Raw genomic sequence first — 18,576 nt, 5'->3', positions numbered from 1 at the left:
TGTCATTATCTTCAAAAGTGACCCTATCATGAAACTGGTCTTGAATTTACTACCAACAGCAAGAAAAAATTTTTTACAAATTTAGTTGTTATTGGGGGTGGACTTCACATCTTCCAAGACAGTTATGCAAAGTTGGAATGAGAACAACAACAGAAAGAGAATAGAAAGAAAAATGTGTAAAAAATAGCCAAGCTGGACCTGAGAATCGCTCAGACACTTCTCTTCCTTCTCTCTTCTCCTCTCACTCCTCCTGCCCACCCCACTTCCTGTTTCTCAGGTGCAGATTCCAAGAGTGGACTTCAAAGCTAGTATTACTGAAAAATCTTTGAGGTTTATGAAATATTGGGATATATGCTGTTTGGAAGACCAAATGCAGACAGGATGAAAAGGCCTGTCTGCTAGAACAGACCTAATAGATGAAGTCTCAAAGAATATGATTGAAGGATCCTTATTTTTTCCATTAGTTTGTTATATTAATAGTTATGGAGCATTTATTTTGTGACATATTCTTTGTTAGGCTTATTGTTGGGATGGTGAATCAGTTAGCTATTGCAACTCAGCTGCTCTGAAACCCAGCAGCTTTAAACAATTATTTATTATTGTTTTTGTGTCTTCAGGTTAGGAAGGAGGTGATTGGCATTGGCTGGTTCCACACTAAATTATGGGCTCAGGCCTCCTCCATGAATATTCATTTTTGGACCTGAGAAGAAAGTGCAGCAACTGCCTAGGGAAAGCTCTTCTTATAATAACAGCAGATGTACAAAAGCAAGTAGAAACACAAGAGACCTCTTAATTCGTAATACTGGAACATGTACATATCACCTCAATCTCATTTTATTAGGCAAAGCAAGTCATTTAGCAATGAATTTAACTGTAATTTTATGGAAAGAATTGCAAAGTCACATAAAAAAGTTGGAGAATGGGGTAAATAACTGGTACCAATGATGCCATCTACAGCAGATAAGCTAAATATATAAATATGAATGATAATCAGTCTCTGCCTTCAAATAAAGCATACCATAGTAAAATAAATAGAAAAGCAAACAATTATGTAAATTGTTAGTTTCTAAGGGTTTATGTAAGCTATGTAGGCCAGATATTTATTATATGGAAATATATTCTCTATGTGTTTGACCATATAACTAAATCAAAGAAAGATCTTGATATCCAAATTTTATTTAGAAAAAATAATGGTATGCTGGCATCCTCTGTGAGACATGTATTTGCTCCCTTCTTTCCTCTCCACAATCTCATTCCCTTCATCTCTCTTTCTTTTTCTCCATTTTATTTTTCTTTGACTGTAAACTTTGGAAATTGAAATGTGGAAAGTAAGGAGAATTTGGGATCTCAACTGATGGTTCTAAACAGCCCTTCTTCCTATGGTCAGTACACATACGAGCTCTTTAAATGAATGAAGAGTTGAAAAGCATCTTTAGATAAAGACATTTGTACTTAAGGTTCATATGTGATGTACCATTAGAAGTGTTTTCTTCCAGAATTGTGCTCTAGAAATCTCATATTCTGCAATATATTGAACAACAAACTGTGAAGCACTAGTTCTCAGGAACTGTCTAGCTGACATTTTCCCAAGAAGATACCAGATAATTACAGTAAGGACCCCTTCATCTGCCAAGTAACACATGTTACTTCACACAGCTGGACTGCTTTGATTATAGCAAGAAAATAACAGAAACATCTTAGCTAACTCATGGAAGCACAAGGCTGACCCCCTGTGAAGGAAGAACATGTGGTCAACCAGGAGAAGAAATATGAGGAGTCTTTCTTGTTTGAAGCCTTACTCACCATCTGCCAGTCACCAGTGTCTAATAAATTGTTAGCTAAAGAGATGGCAGACACTGACCAATGAGTAATATAATCAGATGCCCATTTTGTAAATACAGTTTTATTGGCATATACTCATGCCCATTCATTTACTTATGTCTGTGGTTGACATTGTGCTACAACAACAGTATTAATTAGTTGTGATAGAGACTGCATGGCTGGCAAAATCACAGATATTTACTATTGATAATTTATAAAATTTACTGACTTCTGTGTTAGAGACATATTCCTTTGGAGTAAATTTTTATTATTCAGTTGAAACATAAATGCTGCCGAACAATTTCTCTTACTTATGGGTAGAGAAAAGTATGGAGCATACAAAAATTCTCAAAGAAGATGAGACACAAAAGACATTCTTATTTCTAATATAATCTGGCTTTTTCCCTACTGTGCATTCAAATGTTATATCCTCCAACATTTATTTTTTGTTCCCTATTCTTTTTCAGTACCACCATTATTATTTAAATGATTCAACAAATAGAGAGCCCACAGGAAATGATTATTTTTCTATGGAGATAGCAAGGCATAGCAAATAGAACTGAAGTTCTTTTGAATTTCAGGTATGCCACTTGGCAATAATGAGAATTTGTAGAAGTTCTTAAGGCTGGTTTCCTTTTATTGTTGTTGTTAGTTTCATGTTGCTATACAAATTAGAGTTCTGTGTATCAAACACAATTAACATGAGAGAAAAAATAATTTCATGAAAAATAGAAAACTATAAAACAAAATTAGAACAAAAGCTATTCAAACACTAGAGATGCAAGTTAAATAATTGGAAAATTTAGAAATAAAATGTAATCAAAAAATGAAAAACCTTTTTCAATTGAATATTATGTAAATATTAAAAATGGAGTGAGATTCAGATGTATAAACATACATGGACCTAATGCTCAATGAAAAATTTTCTGACTGCTATATATATATATACAGTATGCTAATTATTTATATAAAATTTGACAATAAAACTATATATATCTATTAACATTTAATAATAATGGTATTAAATATCTGCAATGTTAAATACTGTTTTCCTTTAAAAGAAATGATTAAAATGGAATCAGAAAGATTTACACAGAAAGCTTTATTGGTAGCTATGGCATTTTCTTATGTAAAAGTGAAAGATCTGAATGAAGGCTAACATGCTAGTATTTAATAAAGTTGGGTCATGGGTATATGAGTGTTTATGTTGTTTTGTTTATATTTTTATATATTTTGAAATGTTTAATTTTTCTTTTTAAAAATTTTATTTTATTTATTTGAAAGACAGAGGTATTTCATTTGCTGGTTCATTTTCCATTGCCCACTAGAGCCCAGGCTGAGCAAGGCCATAGCCAGTAGCTGGATCTCCCACATGTTTAGCAGCAACACAGTTACTTGAACCATCAGTCCTGCCTGCTGGGATATGCATTAACAGGAAGCCAGAATCAGGATCAAGCTGGTACTCAAACCTAGGCACTTTGATAGGGGATGCAGGCATCCCAAGTAGCATCTTAACCATGATGTCAAAAAGCTGACCCAAAATATTTATGTTTTTCAACAGAGAGATAAAAGGCATGAAAAATTATAGACCAGCTTCTCAGTTATACATCTATTGGAAAGCTTAACCGGGAAGATTATTAAATTGAAGGATCCAGATGCCTTTTTCAGTAATGTATCCTATCAAGAAATGCCATTATTTCTCTCTCCTTCCAAATTACTTTTTGCTGTTATTTGTATCCACTCCCCTCCCCCCCCCATTAAGGATAAAGTGCTATAGCTTCCTAATGTTTCCCTCAAACATTTTATTTTGTTGAGTTCACTAATATTGGAGAAGTGAGTTGCTTATGAATTGAAAAGATCACTGAAGTAAGTCTGCAGAAACCTGAAGATTTGTGCCTATTCTGGTCACCACTAGAATGTTGGAGAGTGGATTGTGGTAGTTATGATTCTTAAGTTACTTACTCTTTATGAAGAACTTTATACACTATTACACACTATTTCATTTAATGCTTACTACACTCAGATTAGGTAGGTATTAATTTGCTATTTTACTGATAGTGAAGCTGAGATACAGCTATATGTTGTTTTCAGATTAAAAGTTGGCCATATTTAGCAAATGTAAATATAAAATTTCCAGTAAAATGTGAATACCAAATAAGTATCACTTTTAAAATATATTAATATGTTTCCTAAAGTGTTTTTAAAATGTATTTGAAAGGCAAATAAGCAGTAGAGACAAAACAGTCATGAAGCAACCGATGGAACAAGGGCTCTGATCTCTGGTTCATTCCCCACATGTCTACAATAGTGAGAGCTGCGAATGTAATTGAGGTCTCCTATGTTGGTGGCAGGAACCCAATTATATGAATCATTACTGCTGCCTCGCAGAGTTTGCATTTGCTAAAAACTTGATTCAGAAGCCAGAGCCAGAAACTAAACCCAGGTATTCAAATATGGAGTAACCATTAGGCAAAATACCCATTCCTCATGTAGTGTTTTAAATGGCAACCCTGGAGAGATCACACAACTCTAAACACAAAAGTAGTCCTGTGATAATAATTCCTGTTTTCATGTCCACACTTCTTTCAAGTTTGTCTGAACTGAGTCTTCCTCCATCCATTCAATGGTTATTGTTTAACAAACAGAGATTTAATGAGCATAGATTTAACAGGTGTTAAATTTATATGAAGTTACATGAACTCCTGTTCTCCATGTGAGGAAATCCAGTAGGCATTATGAGTCATAGATCTGAAGAAGAAGATAGGGATTGAAATTGTAGCAATAAATTCAGGGTCATTAGCATTTGTATGATACCATATTCCTGCCATGTGTATCAGACCCTGTATATTATAATAAATTACCTTGTTCTGCCTCTCAAAGAATTTGTTTATAGTCCAGGGAAGGAAGCAAACAAATAAACCATCAGTTAAAACACAAAGTGACAAGAATAATGGTGAAAGAATACATAATATCTTCTGGGATCCAGAGGAAGAAATGACCTCTAACTTGAGAGTAGGAAGAGAAATAGGGATTTTGTCAATGCAGAATAGTGGGAAGTGCAGCAAAAGATCCAAACTGAGTTTTTTTTTTTTTTTTTTTTAAAAAAAAAGACAACATGGAACTTTGAAAAGCTCATTATGAATGGAGTGTGGAAGTTAAAGGGTGAGTCAAATTACATGAACTGAAGGGATAAATAGGAATATATTGTGAAGGGTTTTCTTAGCCCTAAAAAGACTTTGAACCTTTCTTTTATAATCAAGGCAATCATTGCGTGATTTTCATGAGGGAACTGATATACTCAAATTTGAATTCCAGAAGAGTCATTCAGACTATGTGTGAAATGAACTAGACAGTAAAAAAGCAAAAGTGAGACTAGTCAGAGGTTGTTGCTATAACCTAGGCAGATGATCATGACAGCTTGAAATCAGCATTTTGAGAGTTATTCAGTAAGCAAGGTCAGTATACTAAGTGAATGACTGTTTAAGAAGATTGAGGAAGAAGCAAAATTCAAATCTAAGACACATGTTGTAGTTTGGGCAACTAGATGGTGATGAGGCCATGCCATGAGATGTGGTAACAAATATCAGATGTATAGCTGATTTAGAGAGAAGAAAAAGGGTTGCAGTTTTGAATTCACTAAGCTTGAGATATTTGTGAGAATTACAGGGGATCAACTGGATCCATGAGTCTGGAACTTAGTAGAGAGGCATGAGATGAAGTAAAGACTTTGGAATTATTAATTAAGTTTTAGCTGATTTCTTAAGGTCACAAAAGTTGATGAGACTTACTATAAACAGCATGTAGAGTGCGGAAAGAATTGTTCCCTATGCAGAACTCTGAAAAACTCCAATATTATGTGTAAAGGTAGAAAAAAGTAAACTGTAATGGATCTAGAGGAGTTACGTTGTTAGGAAGAAGACCTGAACAATGTGGTGGCAGTAACCTGGAGATAGATAAAATTGTAGTTGAATCCATCCTAAGTTGGAATACTACCAGGTGGTTGTCATAAAAGAAAAGAGAGGCAAGGATTGGCAAAATTTTATTGAAGTGATCAGAAGGTGGAGACTGTGACAGGGAGTCAAAGAAATACTTGAAGAGATAAACGGAAAAATGGAAGGGGGAAAAAACCCAGAAATTCTTGATAAGATTGAAATATAAGTTAAAGGAACAAATAGAACACAGTAAAGTTGCAGTCAGCATAGCAGCATGGGGGATTTTTTTTCATATTTTCACATTTAACAATTACATTACAATGTATACCTATATTTCTATTGAAAGCAATTGAGGACATGCAGGACAATAGAGGGTAGAGCATTGACATGTCTCCTAATCTTCCCCATCATCAATTTCTTTTCAAAGCATCCACTCTCAACTGTTTGGTGTTCTTCCTTGTGAAAGCTTTTCTATGAATTTTTATATACATACGCATGGATGCATTGATGTATTTTTACAAATGTGGATTGTGATATTTTGATAAAAATTCAGTTATTTTATATATGTTGTTAATTGACTCTTTCCAATTATCAGCATTTCTTAGTGAACTTCCATATCAGCATCTTTACCAGACCTCCTATATGCTGTTCTTTATTAGACAATGCCAAAAATTTAGCCATTTCCTATTGTTGGGTGACTGAGTTACTTGAAACTCAATTTTAAATCAGATGCTTAAGAGATTATTCATAGTGAATAATGACAAAGTCCAGGGTAAAGGCATTGAATTCGATGGCAAAAATAGCCTGGGAAGACCTTGGTGATTTAAAAAAAAAAAAGAAAAAGAAAAAGAACAGTACTGAGGGACTAGTGTTGTAGTTGCCACTATCAGCAACACTGACATCTCATATGAGTGTTGATTCAAGTCCTGGCTGTTCGTCTACTTCTGATCCAGCTCCCTGCTAATGTTCCTGTAAAATAGCCCATGTACTTGGTGCACTGCCTGTCATGAGGGAGACCCAGTTGGAGTTCCCATTTCCTGACTTCAGCCTGGCCCAGCCCCAGCCATTGTGGACATTTGAATAGTGTTCTCTCCCGCCTCCAACACCCCATGTGTGTATGCATGTGTATGTGTGTAACTCTTCCTTTCAAATGAATAAATCTTAAAAACAAACAAAAAATCAAACCCCTCCAAAATACAGCACTGAGTTATTCTGGTTGTGGGGTAGCTTAAAACCAGGGTAATTGAAGGCACCCAGGTGAAGGCAGAGAAATTGTGATGGAAAAAATGATGCTGAATTTTAAGTTAAAAGGGCAATGAATAAGTATAAAGTAACAGGAGCATTGTAGATATCAATAACAAAGAGGTGCTGAAATCACATGATGATGTAGAAAGGACCATAAGAGATTTTGCTGCTGCTTTTATTTTATTTTTTCACTGAGATATAACTAGGATTCTTTGGAAGGAGCACTAGAAACATATTAAGGAGGATAATGACTGTGTCTTTGATAGCAAAGAACAATGAAGAGGAAAGAGAAACTTCTAATGGAGCTTACTTTGTCCCAAATATCATCCTCCAGGCACTGTGAAGGTATCTGTGAAGGCTGAATCCAGGCAGAGCAATTCATAAAGGGGTTGAGGCTGCCGGGGATTTAAAATGGATGGGAGGGTCAGATCCATGTAGTACAATGGAAGAGTTTGTGGTTGGGAAGGCATGGATATATGTGTTTTTGGGAAAAGGAAGCCTCAGGCAATGTGGCGTTTGAGAGAAGAGGCAGGATTTGAACATGGAGAGTGAGGTGATAGTTTAACTGCTCTCCTGATTTTCCCTATCACTAGTCTTTCCAGTACCAGGAGAAGCAGTGAGTGTGAGAGGATTCAGGCCTCCCCGGAGTTGTTCATGATTGGGGGCGTGATGCTCCTGAGAAAAGTTTGGTCACAGTAAAGAGCTGACAATGATAATAAGTCCCTGGATCTGCCATGTGCACAAGACACAGCCCCTCTTTCTATGGGGTGGTGACTGTAAGAGTAGCACTATGTCCACACCACACAGTCCTCTCCACAGGTGATTGTCTTCCCCATCTTTAAACTAAGCAAATATACTAAATTATCCCCCATGGTCATGATCTCTCTTTCCAAGTAGTATGCCACCCATATGTAGGACTGTCTGGCCTACAGGTGAAATGATTTGGTCAGTTTCTGCCAAGACAACCACAGGTGAGAATCAAGATTCAGTAAATCTGTAGCAGGCTGATTTTTAAGCTGACAATTTTGTATGGCTCATGAATGATATTATAAATATCCAAATGGCCTTTGGCAGAAAAAAGTTTCTCCACCACTGAAAAATTTTCTTTTCCTTCTTCAGAAAATTATACTGTAAACAAGACTAGCATTGGCAAAGAATTCTCAGTGTTGAAAGTTCTGAGTTTTTAGAATTTTATATGAGATGTGATATTTATTTAAATGTTTTTGTTTCTTTGCTGTTCTTATTCCATGATGGCTAGACAACTATCCTTGAGTTTGCTTATCTATTTCTGTACCATTCCATTAATCACTCACAAAATCATTAATTTTCCTGTGTACTATTGCCTCCTGAGGTTTGCTATTTCTGAGTCAATAAAGCTAGAAGCTAATATATATTTCACAAACATTGCAAGGAAGGGGTTTAGGGCATGAATCAAGATTTTCCTTTTTACTATAAGATGGGCTATAAAATTTCATTTCTTTACTATATATATATTTAAGAAATAAACTCTCATATTAGAGGCAAGCCTATCAAACAGAGTTATGTCCACACATTAAACAATTGAAACCTACTGTGTGCCAAGCGCTGTAAAGGAGAAGGAAGAAACATGAAACATAGGTTTAACCTCAAAGTATTTACAGTGAAGAGGGAGACCAAAAACAAGCATGCAAACAGGTGAATGAAGATAAAAATCTACATATTTTTCTCTAATGAAAGAAAAAGCGTTGTAAAGTAGAACTAAGTGGACAAGTGAATTGTACAGACAAGATTTGCCACAGACTTTGAAAGTAAAGTATATTGTTTCAGGATATAATACATATGGAAGGCTTTGAGGGAAAATCTTATTTCACATATTAAAAAGAGATTTATTTATTCGTTTGAAGGGCAGAGTTACAAGGTGAGAGAGAGAGAGAAATGCTTCCATTCACTGGTTCACTCTTCAAATGACTGCAACATACAGGGCTGGGCCAGATCTCTCTTATGATACAGGGGCTTTCAACACTTGGGCCTTCATCTGCTCCTTTCCCAGGTGTATTAGCAGGGCGCTCAGTAGGAAATGGAGCAACTGGGACTTGAACTGGCACCATTAAGTCTACCTCTTAAAGTATATGGATAGGGTTGGGAAGGAAGGGTATAAGGTGGACTTCTGAGAAAGGTCTGACTATTTACATGAGGGTAACAAAATGCATGGCCCGTGTCTAGTAGAGGCTGTATGAATGGGAACACCAGGAGATGGAACCAGAAGAAGGGGGAAATAGAAACTAGGGTAGAGGAATCTGGACCACTCTTCAGGTGATGTGTGCACAGAGCTAGGGCAATGGAGCTCTGCTATAGGAAGATATTTTGAGTGGCAAAAGGAATGAAGAGAGCATGAAAGCAAGGAGACCATGAGATGATGAGAATGAAGTAAGAGTTAGTGAACAGATATAAACAGATGTGGAGCTCTGGAGAAGGTGAGAGAAACCCCAGGAAGAAAATTGACTGACTCAGCCATCCAACCTCTTCCTGTCCCCATTACACAAGTTTTCAGGCTGTTGCACACACTGATTCCTCCTTTTGTCATACTCTTCTCCCATAGTTTTGTATAGCTTGCTTTTTCTTGTTTTCCATGCTGTTAAAAAGCTCTCTCTCTCTCTCTCTCTTTTTTTTTTTATTATTTAAGACCTTTATTAGCAGGTGCTTTCAGTTTGTTGACTTTTTTGAAAAAATCAAGTTGTAAACTTTTATTACAAATTAAAAATGAAGTTCTTAAAAATCTCAACTTGACCAGATATGAAACAATTTAAAAACCTTTAAAGGTGTATTGAGAAAAACCAGGCTTTTTTAAAAAACACATTTGTCGTTACCAAAAAGAGACATCTTTAGGTAAAAATAATAAAAACCCCATGCTGCATAGATAATGCAGATAGTCCTAGTAATCTGGTCAACAGGCAAAAAGCAAGCACTTAAGGTCTTCAGCTCCAATCTTTTTTTCATTTCTTATTGCTGGAATTTCATATTCATTTCTTCTTGTTGGATGACTAAACCGGATGATGGTAGAGATGTTAAGCCGGCATTTACTCAGCCCCGCCCTGCTCAGCCTCGGGAGTGGACGAATTCTCAGCTGGTGGATCGGCTGCTTTTGTCTCTTTGCCATCTTGTGGTTTAGGGTTATCTGGGCATCTGCGTCGGTAGTTGAAGTTGCGGTGGTACCGACGCTGAGGTGGCTGCTGACCCTGGGTCTCATCTCCTTGGTTTTCCTTATCTTCTTCATTGCCGTCCTCTCTAGGCTGTCTTTGGGAAGGAGGACCTCTCCGGAATCGTGGTCTATAACCTCGATACATATTCTGTCTCACTGGTCTACCTTGTTCTCCTGCACCCTGGTTGTCAGCACCTTCCATCACTTCTCCCTGCACAGGAGGGTTGGAATACTGTGGTCGACGCCCATAGGGTCTCTGCATGTAGTAAGGTGGGAACCTTCGCCTGCGGTAGGGCTGGCGTTGTTGGGCCTGGCCTTCGGGAGTGCTCTCCGAGCCCTCATTCTTTTCCCCACTCTCACTATTCTGGTAATTCTGCTGGTAATTGCGTGGAGGACCCCTACGACGTGGGTAGCATCTATAATGGTTACAGTCTGCTGCATATTTACTGCCTTGCACTGGAACTCCACCAGGACCTGTAACATTTGCTGCCTCCGTACCCTTTTCTCCTTCAACAACATCAAACTCCACAGTCTCTCCATCTCCTACACTGCGAAGGTACTTCCTGGGGTTATTCTTCTTTATGGCAGTCTGGTGTACAAATACATCTTCCTTGGTGTCATTCCTGTTGATAAAAAGCTCTCTAAAATTTTTGTTAAGTTAAACTGTCTTGTTCTCTTTGTAAATTATTTTACTATAAAGTTATCTTACTTATTATTCCTCCACTCATTTTCTCAAAAGGTTTATTTATTTATTTGAAAGGTAGAGTGACAGAGGGAGGAAAAAAGATCTTCCATTTGATGGTTCACTTTCCAGATGGCAGCAACGGCTGAGGCTGGGCAGGGCCAAGCCTAAGTCAGGAGCCTGTAGCCTCTCCCATGTGGGTGGCAAGGGTCCAAGCACTTGGGTCATCATCTCCTGCCATCTCAGGTGCATTAGCAGGGAACTGAATTGGAAGCAACCGTGATTCGAACCACTGCTGTGCTGGCTTAACCCACTGCACCACAATGCTGGCCTCTCACCACAATGCTTGCTTATAAAATTACTCCCTCAAATACATATAAGCTCCACAAGCAGAACTCTTGGCTGCAAAGTCTCATCATGATAATTTACAGCACCTAGAATTATGACTGCATGTAATTGGTGCTCAATAAATGCTTGTTGATGAGAGAGAAGACTGAAGGAGAAGGTGCAATGGTGTAAGCATAATTTCTGCAGATTGTCATCCACATTATTATTACGTGTAAGGTGTGATAATGAGTTTATGCTTGAAAAATTGCAAATTAAAGTTTTGGTGCCAATGAGAAACAGAAGATGTTACCCCTAGGAAATTAAATGTTGCACAAAAGAAAATATATGAGAATCTTAGTTCCCTTATCCAAAATGCCCATAGGACTGATGAAAAATTATTTCAAATCCACTAAAAGAATGTTTCCTACAGGTTCTAATATACCAGCAATATCTCCCAAGGTCCCCTTCCTTCCAATGCCAATATTCTCATAATTTTAAGTTACTGAATTCATAATCCAAATCAATATTCTTTTCATATAAGTGCTCAGCCAGGATAGTCATACAGTTATTCCACTAAAACTCCCAATGTCTAAAATATTTATGGATGTTACCATAGGGACCAATATTCACAGCCTGTTTCAAGAACCACATAATTAAATATATCTCATAACTTTATACACTTCAGTTTTTGTTTAAAATTTTATAGCAGAAATCTCTAATTTTTAAAAATAAGCATTGCAATGTGTGCTAAGACTGAATTGGGTATCTTTTGTACAATCAAGCATTGTGCAATGAAAATTCAGAAATGTGAGCGTAACTTCGGGTTAAACTATTCATTTGTTTTTAACCAAGGAGTGACCAAATCAAGATAAAAGTCTGAAATTTTTATGTCCCTTTTGCTGTGTAAAATAATATCATGAGTAGAAGGCATCTCAGGGATGTCTGTATGCTCATATTTCAGTCTGATGAGTAGGCTCCAACTGAATCTTATTAGGAGGCAGTAGAGTCAAAGGTCATCCACACCCAAGAAAGGGAACTGAAGAGTGTGAATTATACTCCTGTGTTTGTAGTAGGTGGAAAATGTTCATTACATGAGGGTGGGAGAGGGAGGGGAGGATGAATCAATGACTCACGCTGACTAGTAGTGATGAAAATTGCTTCTTAATCCAAGCAGGACTTATTTATGCTTAGGTGAAAAAGCCAGAAACCGAAGTTTGATTATAAAAGGTTATGGTTTCCTGTTTTGAAAAGATTTGTTCCCATTCATTCGCCACTATTCAAAATATTCTTAGCAGGAATCTAAGCATGCTGCGAGGATCTCAAAAAGAAGGCTTAAACAGTCCCATTCAAGAGATAGCTGTGCCTTAAATGCACAGAACTGCAGAAGAGTGGTATCATGGGAACATTTGTTGAGGAGCATAGGAGGTGGGGGATTGAGCAGAAGGAAGGAAGCAGTAGCCCCAAAGGAAGAGTGTGGAAGAAGCAATTCAAGGGTAAAAAAGAAGACCATGCTTAACTTTGTAATTTTGTTCCTAAAACCTTGCTCAAATGTCACTTTCTTCCAAAAAAGAAAGGAAAAAGGAACCTTAAAACCAAGGAAAATAACTTTGGCAGTGTTTCTATTTTCTACAAAGTCCTGCAGTCCAGCCTGAGAAAATGCCTTTGATCTGGAAACAAGTTAGATAAAAATTCCCATGGGGTAAAGCTATTGTGAAGTGATTATTGACTTTCTCTCTCTCTCAAAAAAAAAAAAAAAAGCCACCTATACCTTGTACAATTGCACAGTCAGTCTGGCTATTAAGTTCTGCATTAGACATGACTCAGAAGATCCAGTGAAAGTACTTTTACTATCAGGTGAAGAACTGAACGCTCCACAGCCTATTTAACATAGACGAAAGCAGAACTTCAGGCAGAAGTAGAAGTTTATTGCTTGATCCTATTGTCTCATCTTCTAAGGTGTTTATAAATAGCTGATAGGTTTTATCTCAGTGACAAAGCTAGGATTTTTCTCTTTTACATGACATGAAAGGAGTTTGACTTTCATTTTCTCTGTGGAACTTGGAGCCTCTGGATGATGTTGATAACAACACCTTACAAACTCATACAAGGCATGCCCCTTGTCTCTTTTCTAGAAGCAATGACTACTCATTTTCATCTATCAGACTCTGGCAAGGCAGTGCAACCAGTGAAGTATTAATAAATGATGTTCAGTGTTAGTTGACAATGATAATTGCAATGGCGATGATAATGATGATAGTGAATTTAATTTGATTCAAAAATAAGTCTGTGTGTGTGTGTAAAATATATTTCAAATTGTATTCATTCTTGAGCAAGGGTCTTTCTGAAGATAAAGATGTCATGTTTTTATGCATACTCTGTAAAAAGAAAGCTTCCAGTTTCCTATTTCCCATATAAAAATTCTAGGGCAAGATTGTATCACCAATGCTTACATTTAATTTTAATCAGTAGTCATTTCTGAGGTACACAATGAAACGCTTCAGTAAAAGTGGTGGGAAAATTTATTGGTCTATCAGTCATTGCAAAAAAAAAAAAAAAAGACTTCTTTTCAAACTGCATGGGTTACAGAAGTATGCTGAAATAGTAGATTTTTAACTTCTTCATAAATCTTTTCTCAGTCTCTAGGAATCTTCAACTTTAGCCTGTGCTGGGTTTCTTCTTGAATACTCAGAGTTACTGCTATTCTGGTCCAAGTACAGGTAAGATAGATGAATTTCATGTGTGGTTGGAAAATTTCCTTTTATTCCAATATGTTTTGAAAATTCCAATAGTAGAGGCACTGATAGGTACAAAAAGAAATTAAAACATAAGAAGAATCCATGCTTTCTTGGTTGTAACAGGGAAATCACAGAGTAAGACTTATTTTTTGTAAAAGGAGTCGAGATTTTCCAGAAAAAAAAAAAAAAGCTTTGCTGTGAAGGAGGGTAGAGAGCATTTCAGGAGCAGAACAGCTTGTGAAAACGCTTAGAACTGGGAAAAGGCAAAATATGAACTGAATGGAATAGCAAAATGATCAGAAGGTCAAGAAATTATGACTAGGAAGACCTCCTCTCAATATAACTTGGAAAATAAAGGGGCAGGTAGATTCTTGACCATCGACTAGATACTAGGACCCCTGGGAATAAGAGCTTTTAATTAGACTGTCCCATTATTAATGAAATCTTCAGTGATTCTCTGCTTGGTTTAAGCAGCACAGTTAAAACAATAGAGGAAGCAGCTTTGTAGAATTAAATAGTATTATCAAAATGGGAATAAAACAAAGTATATACGTTTCTAATTTCAAAATGCAGATCAGAGGGTAAATATCAAATGGTAATATCTGTATTTCAAAGGCACTGTTTATCACTAGTTTGCAACTTACTATTATTGGACTATTACTTCGATGATTAAACTTTTCAATTATGTGTTGCATTGTACTAGGCTTTATACAATCATTAATTAGTTCACTCACATAAAACCCAGTGAGGAAGCAGAGGGATTTTATTACCCACTGTTTCACAGATGAGAAAATAAAGGCAACAAGGTTAAATGGCTTCCTGAATTCTTCCTATCAGGTTTAGAGCCTGCAGGAAGGGAATCTGGCCCCCAGCATCTCCTGGCCTGGTATAGCTTCCTCAGTTCTACTCCTACTCACACTCTCCACTAATTGGGAATAGGTGCCCCTGGTGTTCTTGAAAATTAATAACGTTCGGAGCTACAAGATGTATTTCTTACAGTCTGTGTTTGTTTACTTCTGGTAATTAGCAACCATCTGCTCTGGAGATAAGGGTATTTAGGCCCACCTTTTTTTGAAGTATTGATTCCAAGAAGAGGTCCTTGCTATCATGGAAGCACAGCCTGACCAGAACTTCAGGTCCTCTGGAGAGATGCAGGAGGTTGCGTGTCAGACACTCCACAGGAAAGGCGATTGTAGTATCCCTTCCCACGTCTTGGTGCCTCCCCTTCTCCTCCATCCTCTTTTAATCCATGCTTGCTTTTTTAGTCAGAGTTCTCATCAGGCTAATAAAGAGGGTACTGAAGAGGCAGTGTGGTCTCCAAGACCTCAGCCCTTTTACCCAAAGACTGAACACAGTAGATTTAAGAAGATGATCCACACTCACAATTTACTTGTTAATTCACCAAAATGGCATGGAATGTTCTTGAGGACTGAAGTAAGAGGAGCACAGCAGGAACATAAAGGAGCCGGGCATGGAAAAGCAGTTCCCTGGCTACCATGAGTGTTGCCAGTAGCCACTGAGTGGTAGTGTTTAGCACCTTCTGGGATGAAGAACTTGCCACTTGGCCTCTCTGAAATCAGTCAGACTAGAAAAATACATGGAAGAACTTAAACTGTGCTTCTTCTCCCAGAGAATACCAAGTGGTAGCTGATGCTGGAGGGCCCAGAGACCCTGGGAACATGGAATGGGAGTCTGAGTTGGCTTCCATGGAGGTTTCGGCAGTGACAGCAGGGGCCATGGTTGTTGCTGGGGTTGGGCCAGGGCTGAGGACAAAGAGTTGCTCTCTGTCACCAAGCTGGGCTGCCTGCTTAAGGACATGAAGATCAAGTGCCTGGAGGAGACCTATCTCATCTCCCTGCCCATCAAGGAGTCAGATCCTTGACTTTTTCCTTGGTGTCTCCCTGAAGGATGAGGTTTTGCAGATTATGCCAATACAGAAGCAGACACAGGCTGGCCAGTAAACCAGTTTCAAGGTATTTGTTGCCATCAGGCACTACAATGGTCATGTTGATCTCGGTGTGACATGCTCTGAGAAGGTAGCCACTGCCATCTGAGGAGCCATCATCCTTGCCAAGCTTTCCATTGTGCCACTGCAGAGAGGTTGCTGGTGGGGAATAAGATCAGCAAACCCCACACCATGCCTTGCAAGGATGCTCTGACTCTGTGCTGTTGCCATATTCATGATCCCCGAGGCACTGACATTGTCTAGGCCTCTGTCCCAAAGAAGCTGTTGCTGTTGGCTGACATTGATGACTGCTGTACCTGAGCCAGGGAATGCACTGCCACCCTGGGCAACTTTGCCAAGGCCTCTTTCAATGCTATCTTCAAGAAGCACAGATATTTGACCCCCAACCTCTGGAAAAAAAGAAAGTGTTCACCACATCTCCCTATCAGGAATTTAATGACCATCTTTTGAAGACTCATACCAGAGTGTCTGTGCAGAGGACCCAGGCTCCAGCTGTGACTACAACATAGGTTTTCGGATAAGAAAATAAAGCGAAATAATCCTGCTAATAAAAAGAAAGAATTTAATGTGCAGATATGATATGCAAGATGCAAACTCCTGGTTCTGTTCCTTGCTGCCAACTTGCAATGTGACCCAGATGAAGCAGTGCTTCCCAGGCTCACTGTGTACCTGAAGCTGAGATTTTGTCTTGCTTACTTAGGAGTCTGCATTTTTCTCACCTAAATGAATTTCTTCTTCCATTCTCAAGTCTGTCTGCCATTGTCTGGGATCTCCTTTTTTATCCTGATGATTCTGCTTTTCTAACACCCCTTTTCCATTTGCTGTCAGAAACCAGCACAAAGGACACCCCAGGCTTAAAGCTAGTAAAGTTGGAACTATCTGCTGCATCCTTCCAGGAATATTTGCATTTGTAAAGATGATGGTGATGGCTGAATCAATGAGATGCTTTGTCAGAGGAAAGACTCAGAATTATGGATGATTTACAATCATCTGGACTGCGGTGTACCCTTGCCTTGCAATTAATGATCTCTCAAATTCCACATTTAGTGACCTCACATTGGGAGCTAGACACTGTGTATGGTGGTAGTATTTACATGAAAATTGGTGAACCTCAGACATCAGGGCTTCTTTTTTTAAAAAATCAAAGTTATTTTTTCATTTTTTAAGAAAAAGATTTATATATTGATTTGAAAGTCAGAATTACAGAGAGAGAGGGAAAGACAGAAAGAAACAGAGACCCTCCATCTGCTGGTTCACTCTCCAAATGGTTGCAACAGCCAGGTCTAGGCCAGGTTGAAGCCAGGAGCCAAGAGCTTCGTTCAAGTCTCCCATGTGGGACCAGGAGAAGCACCTGGCTCCTGCCTTCAGATCAGCGCGGTGCGCCAGCCACAGCGCGCCAGCTGCAGCGGCCATTGGAGGGTGAACCAACGGCAAAGGAAGACCTTTCTCTCTGTCTCTCTCACTGTCCACTCTGCCTGTCAAAAAAAAAAAAAGTCTCCCATGTGGGTACAGGGGTCCAAAGACTTAGGCCGTTTTCCACTGCTTTCCTAGGTGCATTAACAGGAAGCTGGATCAGAAGTCATTCATTTGGGATACCTGCATTGCAGATGGTGGCTTAATCCACTTTGCCACAATGCAGCCCCTCTGGCTTCTTTCCTTGGAAAGCCATTTACCAGTACACCATTACCTTTAAGATCCACCGTGTAAATAATCGCCTGCTGTGTTGGCAATTATATGTGGTATTGTCTGGTTCCCTCTTTTTACTCACTATTCAAACTGTAAAATGTTCAACACACTGAACTGTAGAACTCACAATGTCCCTGGCCTGAGTGTTATTTGGGGCAGGTTGTAAAGTGGGCTTGAAAGCACCTACAATCCAACCTGAGTACCATTTCAAGTTGCTGGCATGTTCTTCAGAAAGGAGCTCAGCCATGTAACTGAGTGCTGTGAGGATTCGTCTCTGGTCTCTTCTAATCATCTACATAGCACAGACCAATGATTATATGCTAAACTTTCTTATCTGTTAGATGGAGACAATGATTTGCTCTCACATGGGTCTCACTGGCTTATCCTGAGAAGCAGATGAACCAATAACTTAAAAAGCCAGGAGTTGTACCTGTCTAGGATGAAGCACATGGGTTTGGGAATGAGAATGAATGAACTTGGTACAACACTTGGGCTTACCCATGATGAACCACATGACCAGCTACAGCTACATCAGTTCTAACATGCAGCTGTTGACACCAAGTTATCAAGGCGTATGTAATGATTGAATGAAGTAACCTTTTTTAAAAATAGTTATAACTCAATTAGAGGATGTTGCTATTATAAATAATGCTAAATAAAGACTTGAGGACATTATGATTATTTCATTTCAACATATGAAACACTCATCCTAGTGCTTGGTCTATAGTAAATGTTTAGTAATTTGTAAAATGGTTTTGAAACTAATCAGACTATTTTCAGTATAGTTAAAATTCAGATGATTGATTTATCTGATTAGCTGCACTCCTCAGAGGACAAAAAATAATTTTTGCTTCAGATAAAACATTTTTGGCAAAGTGACTGAAATTTGCCTTTCAAAAATCTAAAGAACATGAGTAAGTGAAGCAGGGTGGTAATAAATTGCCTTAATAGATATAAGACATTATAGATTTTCTCCTGGGGATGTGGGAATTGTCATAAAAAAT

General features: G+C 38.2%; 2 pseudogenes; one reads left to right on the top strand and one right to left on the bottom strand.

Annotated features, from left to right (window-relative positions):
• Window positions 1-9,639: 9,639 nt before the first annotated feature.
• Window positions 9,640-15,658, bottom strand: LOC100356968 (Y-box-binding protein 1 pseudogene; annotated as a pseudogene).
• Window positions 15,659-15,685: 27 nt separating this feature from the next.
• Window positions 15,686-16,395, top strand: LOC100357223 (small ribosomal subunit protein uS5 pseudogene; annotated as a pseudogene).
• The last annotated feature ends 2,181 nt before the right edge of the window (window positions 16,396-18,576 follow it).

The sequence above is a fragment of the Oryctolagus cuniculus genome, chromosome 10 (genome assembly GCF_051225735.1).
Source record: "Oryctolagus cuniculus isolate XC-2025 breed Fujian yellow rabbit chromosome 10, ASM5122573v1, whole genome shotgun sequence".
Lineage (NCBI taxonomy): Eukaryota > Metazoa > Chordata > Mammalia > Lagomorpha > Leporidae > Oryctolagus > Oryctolagus cuniculus.
This window is presented reverse-complemented; position numbering and strand designations above follow the sequence as displayed.